This window comes from Schistocerca piceifrons, chromosome 5 (assembly GCF_021461385.2).
Source record: "Schistocerca piceifrons isolate TAMUIC-IGC-003096 chromosome 5, iqSchPice1.1, whole genome shotgun sequence".
Lineage (NCBI taxonomy): Eukaryota > Metazoa > Arthropoda > Insecta > Orthoptera > Acrididae > Schistocerca > Schistocerca piceifrons.
The window spans coordinates 262103230-262123090 of NC_060142.1; the positions used below are offsets into that span (position 1 = coordinate 262103230).

The 19861-nt window shown below is 38.6% G+C and overlaps 1 protein-coding gene across 4 annotated transcripts in view; it reads left to right on the top strand.

The window, feature by feature from the left end:
* LOC124797847 (poly(A) polymerase type 3) overlaps positions 1-10157 on the top strand; it is a 196748-nt gene extending 186591 nt beyond the window's left edge. For all 4 annotated transcript variants that reach the window (XM_047260903.1, XM_047260905.1, XM_047260902.1 and 1 more), the window contains one exon: positions 8140-10157. The gene's annotated coding sequence lies outside the window, so the exon portion shown is untranslated. The remainder of the gene's footprint in view (positions 1-8139) is intronic.
* Positions 10158-19861: the final 9704 nt, after the last annotated feature.

Below are 19861 nucleotides of genomic sequence, written 5' to 3' on the forward strand. Positions count from 1 at the left end.
TTGACTGTTGTTCCTAGAAATTAAAACTCCTGTCTGCTGAGGTAGGCCAAAAGAAGAAAGGAATATTAGTGTTTGCTGTCACATTGACAACAAGGTCACTATAGACGGCTGAGATAGTCAAGGCAGCAGCTTCTACAATGTTCCACAGTTGAGCCAAATAATCGCATATGCAATAAGGCGAATTAAGCAGCCAGTATAGATTGGTTGAAGTTATTGCATCTTAATCAAATCTCTGCTGTTTCATGATAGAATTCCAGTATGTAGCCACATGAGCTGCGCTCCTCATCTTCTGAAATAATATGCTGTAACCGTTCTCCAGGCTTACTATGTTTTACTCGACACTTGTGTTCAATCTAGCACACAGCGACTGTGCAGATTGTTTGTCCTATGTAACTACTGCAACATTTGCAGGGAATATAATACACACATGGCACTCCTAAAACAAATTTCATCTTTTTGCAATAATCAGAGTGTTCCATAAACTCTACAGAACACGTCACATCTTGCTAATAATCATGCCATAGTAAGGAAGACATGCCGTTTTCTTGACCACCTCTGTTGAGTCATGAAGGATGAGGAGAAGATGATTAACTGATTTACAGGGGCAAAACTGTCAAAACCTAACATTGGTGTGGATAGAACACTATTTGCACATGTTGTATTTCCTAATAAAGGAAATGGCATGAGATTACTTGATACTAAAGGTAACCAGCACATATTGTCACTGTTAATGAATGGCAAGACATACTGCAAACTTAGTCTTAATGCTCCTCAACGCATTGTCAGAAAGATGAGGAGCCTCTTACAGGACTGGTATACCAGATGAAGTGGTTGAGAAATTTTTAGTGCATGCCATCCAATTTCCCAGGCTATGTTGACTGCACAAGGTTCATATGGAAGGGGGCTCTTCTTGTTGGGTTCCACAGACTTGTTGTGCCACAATAACTGAACAAGGCATATCTGCTAAGGTGTGTGTGTGTGTGTGTGTGTGTGTGTGTGTGTGTGTGTACACTACAATAACTGGATGTAAGCTGATAGCAAAATGCTGTCACCATATCAATATTATGTTAAAAATTAACAGGGATAAACTCAAGGAATCTCAATGCTGGTTGTCATTTATTTTTGTGATCTGATTTTCTTGCTAATCATTGTAGGCAGTGCAGTTTACATGCATTATGAAACTGATTTTTAGTGGTATGTGTGCAACTAGAATATTGAGCCAACTGACAACAATATTACTACTTTGTATTACTTTGTTTCAGAATTTTAAATCAGTGACCCTACAATTCACTTTCCCTTTTGCGTAAACTTATTTGTGTAAGCCCTCCTTCCCCCAGAACTTGAACATAATGTGGCTTGAGAGTGAAACTTCTTTCATTTAGGCTGGTTGCAAACTTTTTTCTTTACATCACATTGTGTCCAGTTACAAATAAAACTTTAAACTAATGCACTTTTACGGTATTCAAGCTCCGGTTTCCTTTTTAGTTTAATACTGCCTTTACTATTAACATAAATTTGTTGAAATTTGGAATGGCAGTAGTAACTTAATATTTTCTTTTCAATAAACTGTATAATTTATTTAAAAAAGAAATTGTTAACACTTCATTCTGCGTTTCTGAGCTGAGATAAAATTTCTTTAGTTTATATACAGCCTCTCCCTTCAAAGGAATAATAATCTTTTTAAAAATCTATCTGAAGTGCCACCTTCTTCTACCAAACAAAAATTACATGTGATCAAGGAGAATATGGCGACTTTACTCTCATGCCAAAGCTACACAACTCTTCGTCGCACATCTAACCCACACACTATCCACTCAACTTGGCAACAAATATTTCTGTTGCTTGTTATAATTTACAGCAATACCAGTGAAAGATGGCTTCTCACTCAGCATGCTTCTGTCTGGATGATAGGTAAAACGTGACTCTGATTTCATGAAACAAACAAGCTGATGCAAACAGAACATGGTAACGGGTCGTACAAAATAAAAATGGGACATTAACAGTGAGACCCATTGACTTGTTGCAGCCTCTGTGAACACAAAGTTGTTGACTCATGTACATTTCATTTAGTAAGCACGTCAGTGATGCTTCAGCTCTTGGCTGATACAGATTTGCAGCTCTTTAGCTGTTAAGTGTTCATCTTTTTCCGTCTTTTTCTCATAGTATATTTATTAAATTTCATACATGTTTCCAGAGCTGTAAGCACGCATTTTATAATTGTAAATTCAGGCATCTGTAGTGCAGTTTTTATTTTTGAACAGCCAGCTTCATAACTCATTGAGGCATCAGCATCCATTGGTGACATATCAGGATGGTAGAAAGTTGCATGTCTAGGATTCTGAGTGCTTTTATAATTTACTTCTTTAGTTAGTCTTACTAGGATGAGTAGGATGTGTGCATTCTGTGTGCAGACACAGGAGGAGCTGGCCACAGTTTGCGAACAGCTGAATGTGCTTTTGGCTACAGTCAATCGCCTTCAGGCTGCTGCTCCAGGTTGTAGCAGTAGCCGAGAATCTGGTGTGCCGCACGGGATGCCTTGTGTCGCTTGTTTTTCCCGTGGGCTCTGCTACCGAGGTACCTTGTGTACCCAATGTTGTGGATTCACCCTCAGGGCAGAATGAGTGGCAGGTGGTAACATGTTCACGTCACTGGATGCAGAGGGCCAATGTGTAGATTGGTCATCAGGCTTCGCCTAATACTGTGTGAGTGGACAGGTGGCCACTCCTTGAACAGGGTCCGAGCAGGCACACGGGTGCAGGGGTTTACTAGCTATTGGGAGCTCCAACATTAGGCACCTTATGGATCTCTTTGGCAGATGGTGTTCAGGGCTGGAAAGGAAGCCAAAGTGGACTCAGTGTGTCTGCCAGGGGGCCTCGTCTGAGATATGAAGGTGGCCTTGCCTGTGACTCTAAAGTGTGCAGGGTGCAGTCATCTGCAAGCTGTGGCTCACATTGACACCAAAGACATCTGTTGTATGTGTTCTGGGGCCATCTTCAGTTAGTACTGGTGGATGGCAGAAGTGGTGAAGACTGCTGACCTCTCACGTGGGTGCAAGCAGAGCTCTAAATTTGCAGCATTGTACCCAGATTTCATCGGGATCCTTTGGGTTTAGAGCTGAGTGGAGGATCTCACAAAAGGATTTGTTGACTCTGCGACGGCCTTGGCCTTGGCTGCAGATATCTAGACCTGCATTATCAGTTATAGATTTGTAGGACTCCCCTAGTGCACTACTCGGGTAGCGGGGTACTTGTGGAATACATGCGAGGGAAGTGAGACTGCATTCATTGTAAAGACTCTTAAGCTGTCAAAATTTTATCAGTAAATTGTCGAAGTATACGTAACAAAATTCCTGAATTTGCTGTCCTTCAGGAAGTTCTTGCACTCAAATTGTTCTTGGGATCTTGCTGAAACCTGAAGTGGAAAGCTCTGGCAGATTTAGCAAGACTGTAGACAGATTAGAGGCTATAGGAGGGGAGAGTATTCGTTGTGAGATCGAAGTTGAGTGTGACACTGAAGTTATCTTTTTACGTGTAACAGGTCTGTGTGAAACCAAGCTAATTGTAGGATATTTTTACTGGACTCTTGATTCTACTGTGACAGTTCTTGAGCCATTCAAAGAATGTCTATGGTCAGTAGCACATTAATACCCAGGTTATTAGTTGGAGGTGTTTTAACCTACCGAGATTAGACTGGGATGTCTATGGATTCATTGCAGAGGATTCACACAGACAGTCATGTGAAGTCCTTTTGAACACATTTTCTGAAAATTGTCTTGAACAGATAATTCGGTAGCCGACAAGAAGTGGAAATATCTTAGACCTTGTAGCTACAAATAAAGCGGACCTTATTGACATCAGTATAGTAACAGGGGTTAGTGATCATGATGCAACTATGGTTACAAAAGTTAATGACTCAGTTAAGAAGGCTAGGTGAGTGTTTCTGCTAAAAAGAGCAGGTGAGCAGTTGTTAGCATTTCACTTAGAAAGTGAACTGACGTCACTTAGTTCCAGTAATATGGAAGTAGAAGAATTATGAGTAAAGTTTAAGCAGATTGTAAATCTTGGTCTGGAGAATTATGTGCAAAGTAAGTGAATTAAGGATGGAAAAGGTTAGTTGAGATTCTTGTGCATGTGAAAACATCTGTGCGCGAAGCATACAACTACTACCTGGGTCATACCTTCATAAAATATATGGCAGAGAAAGTGAGAAAATTTTGGTGCATTATAAAATCGCTAAGTGGGTCCAAGGCTTCCATTCAGTCACTTGTTGACCAACCTGGTAAAATCGCTAAGTGGGTCCAAGGCTTCCATTCAGTCACTTGTTGACCAACCTGGTGTGGAAGATGAAGATAGCAAAATGAAAGCCAAAGAAATTCTTCAAGCAGGAAAATAGTCCAAACATACCTTCATTTGACCATCAAATAAGCGTAGTAACTAACATCTCTGGCGTATAGAAACAACTGAAGTAGTTGAAAACAAATAAGTTACCAGGTCCGAATAGAATTCCAATTTGGTTTTCCAACAATTACTCTACGGCATTGGCGTGTTACTTAGCTTGCATTTATCGTGAATCTCTCGCCCAGTGCAAAGTCCCAAGGGCCTAGAAAAAAGCTGTGTGTAAGAAGAACAAAATAACAGACCCACAAAATTACAGACCACTGTCCCTAATATCGGTTTGTTGCAGAATTTTGGACCATGTTCTCAGTTCATATATAATAAATTTTGTTGTGACAAAGAAGCTTATGTCCATGAATTGGCATAGTTTTAAAAAGCATCACTCACGCGAAACTCAACTTGGACTTTTCTCACGTGATATAATGTGAATTATGGATGAAGGGTAACAGGCAGAGCCCAAATTTCTAGATTTCTGGAAAGCATTTGACACAGTGTCCTATTGCAGGCTGTTAAAGAAGGTATGAGCATATGGAATAGGTTTACGGATATGTAAGGGCTCAAAGACTTCTTAAGTAATAGAACCCAGTGTGTTGTCTTTGACGGGGTGTTCTGAAACAAGGGTATTGTCAGGAGCGCCCCAGGGAAGTGTGATAGGACCGCTATTATTCTCTGTATTCATAAATGATTTGCCAGACAAAATGGGCAACAATCTGTGGTTGTTTGTTGATGATGCTGTGATGTACGGTAAGGTGTTGAAGTTGAATGTCTGTAGGAAGATATAAGATGACTTAAACAAAATTTCTAGTTGGTGTGATGAATGGCAGCTAGCTCTAAACATAGAAAAACAAACCAGTAATGTTCAGATACAGCGTTAGTAGTGTCCTGCATGACACAGTCACGTCATTTAAATGCCTGGGTGTAATGTTGCAAAGCAATATGAAATGGAGCGAGCATATGAGGATTGTGGCAGGAAAGGCAAGTGGTAGACTTTGGTTTATTGGGAGAATTCTTGGAAAGTGTGGTTCATCTCTAAAGAAGACCGCATATAGGATGCCAGTGCAACCTGTTCCTGAGTACTGCTTGAGTGTTTGGGATCTGTACCAGATCAGATTAAAGGAAGGCATTGGCACAATTCAGAGGCGGGCAGCTAGACTTGTTTCTGGTAGGCTCAAACAACAAGTGAGTGTTATGGAGATGCATTGGGAACTCAAATGGGAATCCCTGGAGGGAAGGCGACATTCTTCTTGGGGTACAGTATTGAGAGAATTTAGAGAACCGGCATTTGAAGTTGACTGCAGAATGATTCTGTTGCCTCCAATATACCTTGTGTGTAAGGACCATGAAGATAAGATATGAGAAATTAAGACGTATATGGAGGAATATAGGTAGTCATTTTTCCCTCATTTTTGTGAGTGGAACAGGAGAGGAAATGACTAGTATTGGTATGGGGTATCCTCAGCCATGTGCCGTAAGATGGGATTGTGGAGTATTGATGTAGATGTAGATGTTTAAAGAGCTGAAGGTAGACCAGACAAATAGTTCATCGTGATGCAGTGCCACTTTTTACAGAGTATGTGTACAAGACAAGTTCGATTTTTTGACAAAAAACTTTTACAGTTCTATACAGTTTTACAAAAACAATTACTTAGAATCTCTACAGGTACGAAAGGCTGCATCAGAAAGTCCCTGTCCTGAAAGCAACAATTAATGGCACAGCGCGACAATATAATTTTTGAGCTTAGAGTGACATAAATAGGTATAACAGAGGATAGTACTTATCATGGTAAACAATATAAGAAAATGATTTCAAACGAGTGCAGCATATGAAATTCAAGAGTGATCCAGCACTTGACATGCAGCAGTTGCCGTAGCACTGAAAGGGTTATGTGGTGACAGTTTTCACGTATTAATTTACTTTGCGCATTTCTGGGAGAACCCAACAGCTGGCGATTTGGACTTGAAAATATACAAATATCTGTTTGCATTCATAGTTCCTAATATAACACAACAAAATAGTTATACACTAATGGCCTTTAAAATTGCTACACCAAGAACAAATGCAGATGATAAATGGGTAGTCATTGGACAAATATATTACACTAGAACTGACATGTGATTACATTTTCATGCAATTTGGGTGCATAGATCCTGAGAAATCAGTACTCAGAACAACCACCTCTGGCCGTAATAACGGCCTTGATACGCCTGGGCATTGAGTCAAACAGAGCTTGGATGACGTGTACAGGTACAGCTGCCCATGCAGCTTCAACACGATACCACAGTTCATCAAGAGTAGTGACTGGCGTATTGTGACGAGCCAGTTGCTCGGCCACCATTGACCAGACGTTTTCAATTGGTGAGAGATCTGGAGAATGTGCTGGCCAGGGCAGCAGTCGAACATTTTCTATATCCAGAAAGGCTCGTACAGGACCTGCAACATGCGGCCATGCATTTATCCTGCTGAAATGTAGGGTTTTGCAGGGATCGAATGAAGGGTAGAACCACGGGTCGTAACACATCTGAAATGTAACATCCACTGTTCAAAGTGCCATCAATGTGAACAAGAGGTGACAAAGACGTGTAACCAATGGCACCCCTACCATCACGCCGGGTGATACACCATTATGGCGATGACGAATACACGCTTCCAATGTGCGTTCACCATGATGTCGCCAAACATGGATGTGATCATCATGATCCAGAACCTGGATTCATCTGAAAAAATGACGTTTTGCCATTCGTGCACCCAGGTTCGCCATCGAGTACGCTGTGATACAGCGTCAAGGATAACCGCAGCCATGGTCTCTGAGCTGATAGTCCATGCTGCTGCAAACGTCGTCAAACTGTTCGTGCAGATGGTTGTCGTCTTGCAAATGTCCCCATCTGTTGACTCAGGGATCGAGACGTGGCTGCACGATCCGTTACGGCCATACGGATAAGATGCCTGTCATCTCGACTGCTAGTGATACGAGGCCATTGGGATCCAGCACAGGGGTTATTTTTCTGCATTTAACAAGGGTGAAATTGAGTTGCAGTCTGTCCCATCATGGATTATGAGTGTACCTTTGTTGTAGGTGCCTGTGTCATAATAATAGTTTGACCAACAGTCAGGTGTGGAAGAGAGAACATTGTTGTTATTTCACTTTACCTGCACAGAAATGGCAATGGCAGCATCTGCTGTGTGATTCAGTATTGAATCCATTTACAAACCTCCCCCATTAACATGAAATAATCAATTTGTGTCGCATGATTTTAGTAGCCATATCGCTTTTCTATGCACCGTAGCTGCTAGTTTCAGATATTCTGTTATGTAAAAATTGAGAAATAGAGCACAAAGCAAAATTGAATCATAACTTGTCTAAAAACCCTTAATTGTAATCTGCAGCTCCATGTGGTAACTGAGACTTGGGGAAGCAGACCTTTTTTTTTTTTTCTCCCTCTCCCCCTACTTATATGTTATCTTCCTTTCATGAATTTGTGTTTTTTTTTTTTTTTTTTCTGTTTGTGACCTTTCGGTATCACTTCAGTCTTTCCATTAATACTGCCACTCCACTAATACACACACACACACACACACACACACACACACACACACACACACACAACACAAACATGGTCTCTCTTGTTCTATGTCCAGTGCTCTTTCTCGTTACCTTTTACACTTTATATATGTTTTAATATTCTTTCTCTTTCTGGCCTGAGCCTGTCTGTTCTACAACTAAAGCACGATTGTGTTTCTTTCCAGGTAAAGCAAAGCAGCTATCAGTTACAGAATCCCTCATTGTGGATTTGTAGGCTGTCACTGCTGTTGGGATGTTTATAAATGCTTTGTCAGGCATAAAGATATGACAACTGGTATACACAAGGGATACTTGAATTTCTTTCTTCTTAAGATACACCTCAGGTGTTCATCAAGTTTTACGACTTCAGAAGAGTATGGATATTACATGATCTTGCATATGTACATTCAGGCAAATGGTAAACAGTACAACTGAATGTTGTGAATCCATTCGACACAGCTAGCTGTGTACTTAAATTGTGTACATATTCCTATATACATTAATAATGTTTTAAAAGCACATAGCTTCCATGAATGTTTTGTCACACCAAACATTTTTTTCTTGAGGGTTAAAAGTAATTAACCAGAAATAGATTTTTTATTCATTGTACTGACTTGTACTAAATTTTGCAGTGAGTAGTGTGCAGTGAGAGAACTTAAGAATACATGCTGTACAGTACAATTGTATACACACACACACACACATACACATACACACACACACACACACACACACACAGACATATATATATATATATAAAAATATATACATATAGAAATTAGAGTGTTTTATATTTTTCTTTTGACTTGTTCAGTGTATTTCAATGAGCCCTTTTGCATTTTTTTACTGTTCAGTGGGGGTTGTTGTGCCACCACAACATAGTGTAGTTATGTTTATTGAGGGATTAAAGCTGATAGAGAAAGTGATTAGATTTGTTTCATACTGAAGTGTTTGACACCTATAAATATATTTTATATGGACAGAAATGAAAGATTGAATTAATATCAACCATTGTAAATAAATTAAATCTTCCAAGGAGTGTGTCATTAAGTTCTCAGTCTGTGTCCAGTTTATTTTCTAATGCTGAATGGGAATCTGACTTTTTACATGTGTGTACATGAATATTGAGTGATTATTTTATTTATACATACCTCACACATTGTAGACTGCATTTTATAATGTGCAGTTTTGAAGTTGTTAGAATTGTGCTCTTTGTACCCTCATGAAATGCCGTATGTTTAACATGCAGGGACGCCTGCAGTTTTGTTTGAGGATTCATCTTCATGACTAATTATCACTACAGGTAATTGGGTTAAATGTCTTTTGTTTTTAATTGTTGGTAATGGAAAAAGAAGTTGTAGCTGTTTGCTGCAGGAGAAAACATTTATTTATTTAATTTAATATGTTGCTCTTTGTAAAACAGCAAATGAAGTGTCCTGCAGACCTGCTGTAGGTTAATCATAATTAGTAATAAAGTATGTTTCTGGAAACTCTTCAGTATTGAAATACATACCTCCTTGAAAGTAATATGAATTACCAAACTATCTTTTGTTATTCAGTAGTCTTGTGCCAGACACCAATACTAAACTTATTGCATGTATCTGAATGATAATGAGGATTATAGTAGTAATAAATGTCTACTCAATTTTATTAAAGCAAAAATTTGATTTGCCTCAAACCACAGTTTTTTTATTTTCTTACTTTCCACAGATTATGTGCATTTTATCATCTGTAATGATAGTCATGTTAATAATAAACATGTGTAATGTGAATTTTATGACCACATGTCTGTCCTCTTAACAGATATACAAAGGTTCAAATTTTATTTTATATCCTGTTATAACAATGCCTTTGCCAATCAAAGCTGCATAAAGTTTTTTACCCTGGAAAATATAAAAATGATGAGATTTTTTTATATTTATGTAGGATATTAATGAGAATGAAATTGAGAGAATTTGGCGTCAGCATTCCATTAGCTATTTGTCTTCGTTACTTATTTTTTACAATTGCATCAAACTATCTACCAGTCAGTATTTTCATTTTCAGTCTCATTTAACATTTTGTTTTCTGTTAAAAAGCAGATTAACAAAATTATGCTCAGATAAAGCCTGAATTATGTCTTTAAGTGGTATGGTGCAATTCTGCAAAGATGTAGAGATTAGTATGAAATGATTTGTAAAGAATATAAAGTGTTTGATAAAAATCTATGCTCATTTTATTTTTACCCTACCTTATTTCATAGTTATTTTGATTAGTTCTCAAGCTGTGCCACTGTGTTAAGAATTTTCATTTCTGTACTGTATTTAATAATTGTACAGTTTGCTTTATATTTTGACACAATCTCATTTTTCCTTCATCAATGTGGACAGGCAGCCCACTTGCTCCCCAAACATTTCCTTGTTTGGAAATTGGAAACAGGGACTCCAGTTCCAGTCTTTCAGACATGTTGACCGATTGCTTGTGGAAGCTGGTTTGCATTTGCAGCCACGACGAGAGTTACTAACTTCCAGCCCTAGAATGACAACATATGTGGGATTGCCAGGATAAGCTGCATGGGAGTTGGCTACAAAAGTTATTGTCTTCTGATGTTATGTTGTGGACAGGAGTTCCATAATATGGTGACTCACCAGTGTGATTCGTGGGAAATTGTTTCCTTTATACACACCTTGCTTGTAACAGTCTGATGAAACCAAAAACATGGGGCATTTTTAATATGAAAACATTTTCTTTTGATGTCAATTTATATTTCCAGAACATTTTATTTGCATATTACACATTAAAATATTTAAAGTTAATATATATAATTTCTTCCACTAAACCAAACCATCAACTGTACGACTCCCTAAAAAGCAGTTGATGAAAGTCATTCTTTGAAGATGAAGTCAGTCAGTGAACTTCTTTGGATAGATTTAATCTTCTTTGCGGTGTAAAAACATTGCTCATAACAACTATGTAGACACAAACACTGACAAAATCATAGCTGCAAGCTTCAGTTGCAAATAACAGAAATGTATGCAACTAATTTTGTTATAAATTTTATCACAACTGCTCTTATCTGCATTCAACCATCCAGGTTTAGTTGTTTCAGGTTTAAAACAAGTGCCAAGGTGATTCCTTTGAAAAGCTTGTTCCCCATCCTTCTCCATTCTAAGCTTCTGCCACTAAATTTCCTTCTTCCTGACACACTGTAGATCTGTGTGTTCTAAGTGTAGTTCAGTTTCCAAATTATCCATACCAACAGAAAAGGGCTACAAAACATGTTAAACATTTCACTTGCCCTAAAATTAGAAACTGATTTCTAATCTGTGGGGATAACTTAAAATTTTGGCCACATGTTGTGAAAGCTGACAACTTGGATAAATCAAGTGTTTCTATTGTGGTGTAACAGGTTGTTTCCCTGTTACACTTTGGCGTCATGGATGGCAGTGTTTTGGAAGGCCTAGAGCAGGAACCCCTGCCTACAATGACAACACCCAAAAACAACTGAAAAAGCTGAGGAGAAATGTCATTCTCTTATGTTGTGTTCTTAGATCCACTTCAGTTATGTTCACTGAAAAGGCAGTTATGTCATTTTGTCGCAAGTTTTTGTATATGTGAGCTTTCTTACAGCCTTCGACCTTATGCAGACAGCAAAGATGTCCCACGGTACAAGTGGTGACACTGCATAGCAGGTGCACAGCATCAAGAAAATGCAAGAAGGTAACGTTCAGTTACAAACCACAACCACTTCTGCCTTCTACTGGCCTCTTTATGGTGCCCAAAGTGAAGGACGCAAATAAGAGTGCATTTGTGACACTAAAAGAATTTTCAATAAATAAAAGTATATATAACCAGAGCAACCCATGAATCATGGACCTTTGCCGTTGGTGGGGAGGCTTGCAGCGATACAGATAGCCGTACCGTAGGTGCAACCACAACTGAGGCTATCTGTTGAGAGGCCAGACAAATGTGTGGTTCCTGAAGGAGAGGCAGCAGCCTTTTCAGTAGTTGCAGGGGCAACAGTCTGGATGATTGATTGATCTGGAATTGTAACACTAACAAAACGGCCTTGCTATGTTGGTTCTGCGAACGGCTAAAAGCAAGGAGAAACTACAGCCGTAATTTTTCCTAAGGGCATGCAGCTTCACTCTATGTTTAAATGATGATGGCGTCCTCTTGGGTAAAATATTCCGGAGGTAAAATTGTCCCCCATTCAGATTTCCGAGTGGGGACTACCCAGGAGGACGTCGTTATCAGGAGAAAGAAAACTGGCATTCTACAGATCGGAGTGTGGAATGTCAGATCCTTTAATCGGGCAGGTAGGTTAGAAAATTTAAAAAGGGAAATGGATAGGTTAAACTTAGATATAGTGTGAATTAGTGAAGTTCGGTGGCAGGAAGAACAAGACTTTTGGTCAGGTGAATACAGGGTTATAAATACAAAATCAAATAGGGGTAATGCAGGAGTAGGTTTAATAATGAATAAAAAAAATAGGAGTGCAGGCAAGCTACTACAAACAGCGTAGTTAATGCATTATAGTGGCCAAGATAGACATGAAGCCCACACCTACCACAGTAGTACAAGTTTATATGCCAACTACCTATGCAGATGGCAAAGAGAGTGATGAAATGTATGATGAGATAAAAGAAATTATTCAGATAGTGAAGGGAGATGAAAATTTAATAGTAATGTGTGACCAGAATTCAATAGTAGGAAAAGGAAGAGAAGGAAAGGTAGTAGGTGAATATGGATTGGGGGTAAGAAATGAAAGAGGAAGCTGCCTGGTAGAAATTTGCACAGAGCATAACTTAATCATAGCTAAAACCTGGCTCAAGAATCATAAAAGAAGGTTGTATACATGGAAGAGGCCTGGAGATACAGGAAGGTTTCGGGTAGATTATATAATGGTAAGACAGAGATTTAGGAACCAGGTTTTAAACTGTAAGACATTTCCAGGGGCAGATGTGGACTCTGGCCACAATCTATTGGTTATGAACTGTAGATTAAAACTGAAGAAACTGCAAAAAGGTGGGAATTTAAGGAGATGGGACCTGGATAATCTGACTAAACCAGAGATTGTACAGAGTTTCAGGGAGAGCATAAGGGAACAATTGACAGGAATGGGGGAAAGAACTACAGTAGAAGAAGAATGGGTAGCTTTGAGTGATGAAATAGTGAAGGCAGCAGAGGATCAAGTAGGTAAAAAGACGAGGGCTAGTAGAAATCCTTGGGTAACAGAAGAAATACTGAATTTAATTGATGAAAGGAGAAAATATAAAAATGCAGTAAATGAAGCAGGCAAAAAGGAATACAAACGTCTCAAAAATGATATCGACAGGAAGCGCAAAATGCCTAAGCAGGGATGGCTAGAGGACAAGTGTAAGGATGTAGAGGCTTATCTCACTAGGGGTAAGATAGGTACTGCCTACAGGAAAATTAAAGAGACCTTTGGAGAAAGGAGAACCACTTGCATGAATATCAAGAGCTTTGATGGAAACCCAGTTCTAAGCAAGTAAGGGAAAGCACAAAGGTGATAGGAGTATATAGAGGGTCTATACAAGGCCGATGTACTTGAGGACAATATTATGGAAATGGAAGAGGATGTAGATGAAGACAAAATGGAATGTATGATACTGCGTGACGAGTTTGACAGAGCACCGAAAGACCTGAGTCGAAACAAGGCCCGGGAGTAGACAACATTCCATTAGAACTACTGACAGCCTTGGGAGAGCCAGTCCTGACAAAACTCTACCATCTGGTGAGAAAGATGTATGAGACAGGCGAAATACCCTCAGTCTTCATGAAGAATATAATAATTCCAATCCCAAAGAAAGCAGGTGTTGACAGATGTGAAAATTACCGAACAATCAGTTTAGTAAGTCACAGCTGCAAAATACTAACGCGAATTCTTTGCAGACGAATGGGAAAACTGGTAGAAGCCGACCCCGGGGAAGATCAGTTTGGATTCCGTAGAAATAATGGAACCCGTGAGGCAATACTAACCCTATGACTTACTGTAGAAGATAGATTAAGGAAAGGCAAACCTACGTTTCCAGCATTTGTTATTCAGTCTGTGTATTGAGCAAGGAGTAAAGGAAACAAAAGAAAAATTTGGTGTAGGTATTAAAATCCATGGAGAAGAAATACTTTGAAGTTCGCCGATGACATTGCAATTCTGTCAGAGACAGCAAAGGACTTGGAAGAGCAGTTGAACGGAATGGACAGTGTCTTGAAAGGAGGGTATAAGATGAACATCAACAAAAGCAAAACAAGGATAACGGAATGTAGTCGAATTAAGTCGGGTGACGCTGAGAGAATTAGATTAGGAAATGAGACACTTAAAGTAGTAAAGGAGTTTTGCTATCTGGGGAGTAAAATAACTTACGATGGTCGAAGTAGAGAGGATATAAATTGTAGACTGGCAATGTCAAGGAAAGCATTTCTGAAGAAGAGAAATTTGTTAACATCAAGTATAGATTTAAGTGTCAGGAAGTCATTTCTGAAAGTATTTGTATGGAGTGTAGCCATGTATGGAAGTGAAACATGGATGATAAATAGTTTGGACAAGAAGAGAATAGAAACTTTCGAAGTGTGGTGCTAAAGAAGAATACTGAAGATTAGGTGGGTAGATCACATAACTAATGAGGAGGTATTGAATAGAATTGGGCAGAAGAGGAATCTGTGGCACAACTTGACTAGAAGAAGGGATTGGTTCGCAGGACATGTTCTGAGACATTGAAGGGATCACCAGTTTAGTATTGGAGGGCAGCTAGGAGGGTAAAAATCGTAGAGGGAGACCAAGAGATGAATGAATGCACTAAGCAGATTCAGAAGGATGTAGGTTGCAGTAGGTACTGGGAGATGAAGAAGCTTGCATAGAATAGAATAGCAAGGAGACCTGCATCAAACCAGTCTCTGGACTGAAGACCATAACAACAACAACAACAACAGAGCAACCTAGAGTAAACAACAAAAAATATATAGGTGAGCACACAAAGTAGTTTTTCCCAATGTAATTACAGTATTTAAGAAGTAATTATGTGATTTGGTAAAAACCAAAGTTTGAATTATCACAACAGAAGCAATAAATGAGATTAGTTGATCATAGCACCAAGGTCAATGACAGAAAATATTTACAGGTTGAAGTAACTGTTGTCACATGATTCAAGAAACACTATGTTGGCGAAACGGAAGATTTCAGTATGATGATTCTGAGGCTACAAGTGCAAGAGCAATTTCTGAGATCAGTTCTGTAGCAGCCAACCAGTGTAACAGCATCTTGACATTGCTTCACCCATACACGACATAGCTGCAAATTATTATTATTATATTATTATTAATTTTTTTTTAAAACAGCATCATAGGATTTTACTGTTCTTGAGTATATGTGTATGTAGTTTTGTTATCACTATTCCAGTGTCTGCACGCAGAATGGATAGCAGTCGTGTCAGACATCTTTAAGAAACTAGAAGAATTTTCAAATACTCCAAAACCCAAATGGAGCAATCAAACAATAGTATTAAAAACAGTAAAGAAGAACTATCAAATAATACTAACAGTCCTAGCCAAGCATTAGAGGAAGTAAAAAAGTAGTATTAATATTCAGGGCAAATATTAGAGGAGGCAGCTACAAAAGTATGTAAGATTTCTAGTATAGAAAATATGTTGGCCCAATTACGTAAGAAGTTACAAACTGAAATAGAAAAACAATGCAATTTAGTCAGGAACTAGCAAACAGAATAATTTAAAGAAAAGAATGGCAAGATACTACATATCGAGGAGCATCCACACAGGAAACTGAGGATATACATAGTCAAACTCAGAAACACAAAGCCAAGTAGCACCCTTATAACAAAGTAAAGATTTTGGCAAAGTAATTAGCACCCCAAACATTTTGACTAATTTGGAGGAGCATTTACAAGAATTAGTTGAACAGAAAGTACAAGAGAGAGTTGAATTAAATAGTGCTACCACTAATTCTTTTGGTGACACTGTAAAACATCAGACGTAGATTCAGAAGTTGTGGGAAGCATTAGAACATACCCAAAAAGAACTTCGTAAGAAAATGGCCATCAGTAGTACTTGATTATCAAATAATGTGGTAGGGGAACTACAACCTGGAAGCAATATGGTTTTATCAAAACATTTTCCAAAGATTAAACCAGACTGTGAAATACACCTCAGTTATTTTCTACGAGTATTTTGTATATCATTACCTAAGAAGTGGGAAGAACAGAAGAAAATTAACTGTGCCCTTAGTTTTTTGGAAGGGGACACACGGCAGACTGGGGAACAGCTCATTCAGAGGATTTGAAATCCTAGGATGACTTTCAGGAGGAATTTAAGAAGAAATATTGGTCCTCTAGTACACAGGAGAAATTGACTTGGGGAAGTTATAAGAAATACATTTAATGACATTAATTAGATATAAATATTTGGATAACCCAACAGAAGAGTATGTCTTGCAAAGATATTAGTACGCAAGTTACCACATTATGCAAAAAAGAAAATTTGATGGAGAGCATGGATAACCATTAGTGATTTGTTGACCTGCATTGAATGGTTGGACACATTAAATAAACAACGTAACAAAGATGTCCAGGCAGAGAAGTGGGGGCAGTAATAATACAGAAGGCAAACATTTCCCCAACACTTTTTCGAGAAAGAGGGAAACTAATTTATGTCATGTGAGTAGCAGAAGTAATAGTCAAAAGTCACGAAAGTGGATAAAGGGTAACACATAGTCGCAAGTGTTTTTTCAAAACACAGACTACAGTGATATGGTTTACGTAAACCAGACTATGGCCAATAATGTGGTACTAAAAGGGAATTATCCTATTATTAAAACGGAAAAACTGAACATCCTGGGACAGGGCCTAGGATCCAAGACATGACGCTATAATTGTATGCTCATACATAGTAAAGTTTATAGCCTTTGCCCATAAGTAAGTTTATGTACTCGTCAAGTTCCATAGGATTAAATTGAGGAGCAAATCTCCAAGTTCATGGAACATGTCAGTATATGAAATTACAACATAAACATAACAACAGATAAAAATAAATGTTTGTGAACCTTAACAAAGTCAGTCCATAAGTTTAAGTAAACACTATCAGCAATACAATAAAAATCAGCTTAATTTTTCAAGGAACTCCTTGACAGAATAGAAGGAGTGGCCCATGAGGAAACTCTTCAGTTTCAATCTGAAGGTGCTAGGATTATTGCTAAGATTTTTGAATTTGGGTGGCAGCTTATTGAAAATGGCTGCAGCAGTATACTGCACACCTTTTTGCACAAAAGTTAAGGAAGTCCAATCCAAATGCAGGTTTCAGTTCTGCCGAGTATTAACCAAGTGAAAGCTGCTTATTCTTGGGAATAAACTAATATTGGTAACAAGAAACGACAATAAGGAATATACGTATTGAGAGGCCAATGTCAAAATACCCAGACTCGTGAACAGAGGTCGACAACAGGTTCGTGAACTTACACCACTTATTGCCCGAATCGACCATTTCTGAGCCAAAAATATCCTTTTAGAATGGGAAGAGTTACCCCAAAATATAATACCATACAACAACAGCGAATGAAAATAAGCAAAGTAGACTAATTTTAATGTCGAATGGTCACTCACTTCTGATACCGTTCGAATAGTAAAAATGGCAGTATTAAGTCTTGAACAAGATCCTGAACATGGGCTTTCCATGACAGCTTACTATCTATCTGAATGCATAGAAATTTGAACTGTTCAGTTTCACTAATCATAGGCCCATTCTGTGAAATTAAAACGTCAGGTTTTGTTGAATTGTGTGTTAGAAACTGTAAAAACTGAGTCTTACTGTGATTTAGCATTAGTTTATTTTCTACAAGCCATGAACTGAGGTCATGTACTGCAATATTTGAAACCGAGCCAGTGTTGCACACAACATCCTTTACTACTAAGCTAGTGTCATCAGCAAACAGAAATATTTTAGAGTTACCTGTAATACTAGAGGGCATATTATTTATATAAATAAGGAACAGGAGCAGCCCCAACACTGATCCCTGGGGCACCCCCCACTTGACAGTACCCCACTCAGACCCCACATCACAGCCGTTATCAACATTGTGAATAATGACCTTTTTCTGCCTGTTGCTAAAGTAGGAGGTGAACCAATTGTGAGCTACTCCCCGTATTCCGTAATGGTCCAACTTCTGGAGCAATATTTTGTGATCAACACAATCAAATGCCTAAGTTAAATCAAAAAATAACCCTAGCATTCGAAACCCTTTGTTTAACCCATCCAGTACCTCTCAGAGAAAAGAGAATATAGCATTTTCAGTTGTTAAACGACTTCTAAAGCCGAACTGTACAGTTGATAGCAAATCATGTGATATAAAATGATCAATTATTCTTACACACATAGCCTTTTCAATAACTTTTACAAACACTGATTGCATAGAAACAGGTCTAAAATTATCTACATTATCCCTTTCTCCCTTTTTATAAAGCGGCTTTACTACTGAGTACTTTAATCGCTCAGGAAACTGACCATTCCTAAAGCAAAAATTACAAATATGGCTAAATACAGGGCTAACATGTGCATCACAGTACTTTAATATTCTGCTAGATACTCCATCATAACCATGACAGTCCTTAGTCTTCAGTGATTTAATTATTGACTCAATCTCCCTCCTGTCTGTATCACAGAGGAGTATTTCAGACATCAATCTCGGAAAGGCATTTGCCGAGAAAGTTATATGATTTCCCTTTAGAAACTAAATTTTTATTTAATACACCACTTTATTCTACATGATATCCTTATCCCACTAGTCAGCTACCCTGGCTGCCCATTATTGCTAGTACCCCATTTAGAACATTCTAAAAGGAAGCAACTCTCAAAGAGCAAGAGAAATGTGTTAAGGAAATCATTTTATTTATCATCTATGCTTTCGGCATCCTGCCACTCTTGTTCCTTGACAGCGTTTAAAAAACTCTCTATTGCTGTTGGATTAACTTTCCTACATAATTTGTATTTAAATATGACATTGGTTTGAGTACAGAAGCCTTTTAGTGTTAAAATTTGTGCATCATGGTCTGAAAGGCCATTCACACTTTTACTAACAGAATGCCCATCTAGTAATGAAGAATGAATAAAAATATAGTCTATGGCTGTGTTACTGTTCCCCTGCACCCTAGTTGAAAAAAAAACAAAGTTTGCATCAGATCATGTGAATTTAGGAGATCTACCAACATCCTTTTCCTTGCACCATCAGATACAAAATTTATATTGAAGTCACCACATATAATTAGTTTCTGGTACTTCCTACAAAGTGAATCAAGAACCCTCTCTAGCTTGAGCAGAACTGCCCTGAAGTCGGAGTTAGGGGACCTATAAACATCAACAATTAGAAGTTTAGTTTCACTAAATTCAACAACCGCTGCACAACATTCAAATATCTGCTCAGTGCAGTGTCATGATACGTCTATGGACTCAAATGGAATACTGTCTTTTATGTACAGAGCCACTCCCCCACCCAGCTAAGAACTCCTTGAGAAACGACCGAGCGAGGTGGTGCAGTGGTTAGCACACTGGACTCGCATTCGGGAGGACGACGGTTCAATCCTGTCTCCGGCGATCCTGGTTTAGGTTTCCGTGATTTCCCTAAATTGCTTCAGGCAAATGCCGGGATGGTTCCTTTGAAAGGGCACGGCCGATTTCCTTCCCCATCCGTCCCTCACCCGAGCTTGCGCGCTCCGTCTCTAATGACCTCGTTGTCGACGGGACGTTAAACACTAATCTCCTCCTCCCTCCTTGAGAAACAGCCAGCTAATCTGTAGCCTGGTAAAGGAAGCCTCTAAATTGTCAAATTATTTAAGTGGTGCTCTGATATACCAATAATTTCATAGTCAACATCTATAAGCAGTTCACTAACTTTATCTCTAATACCTC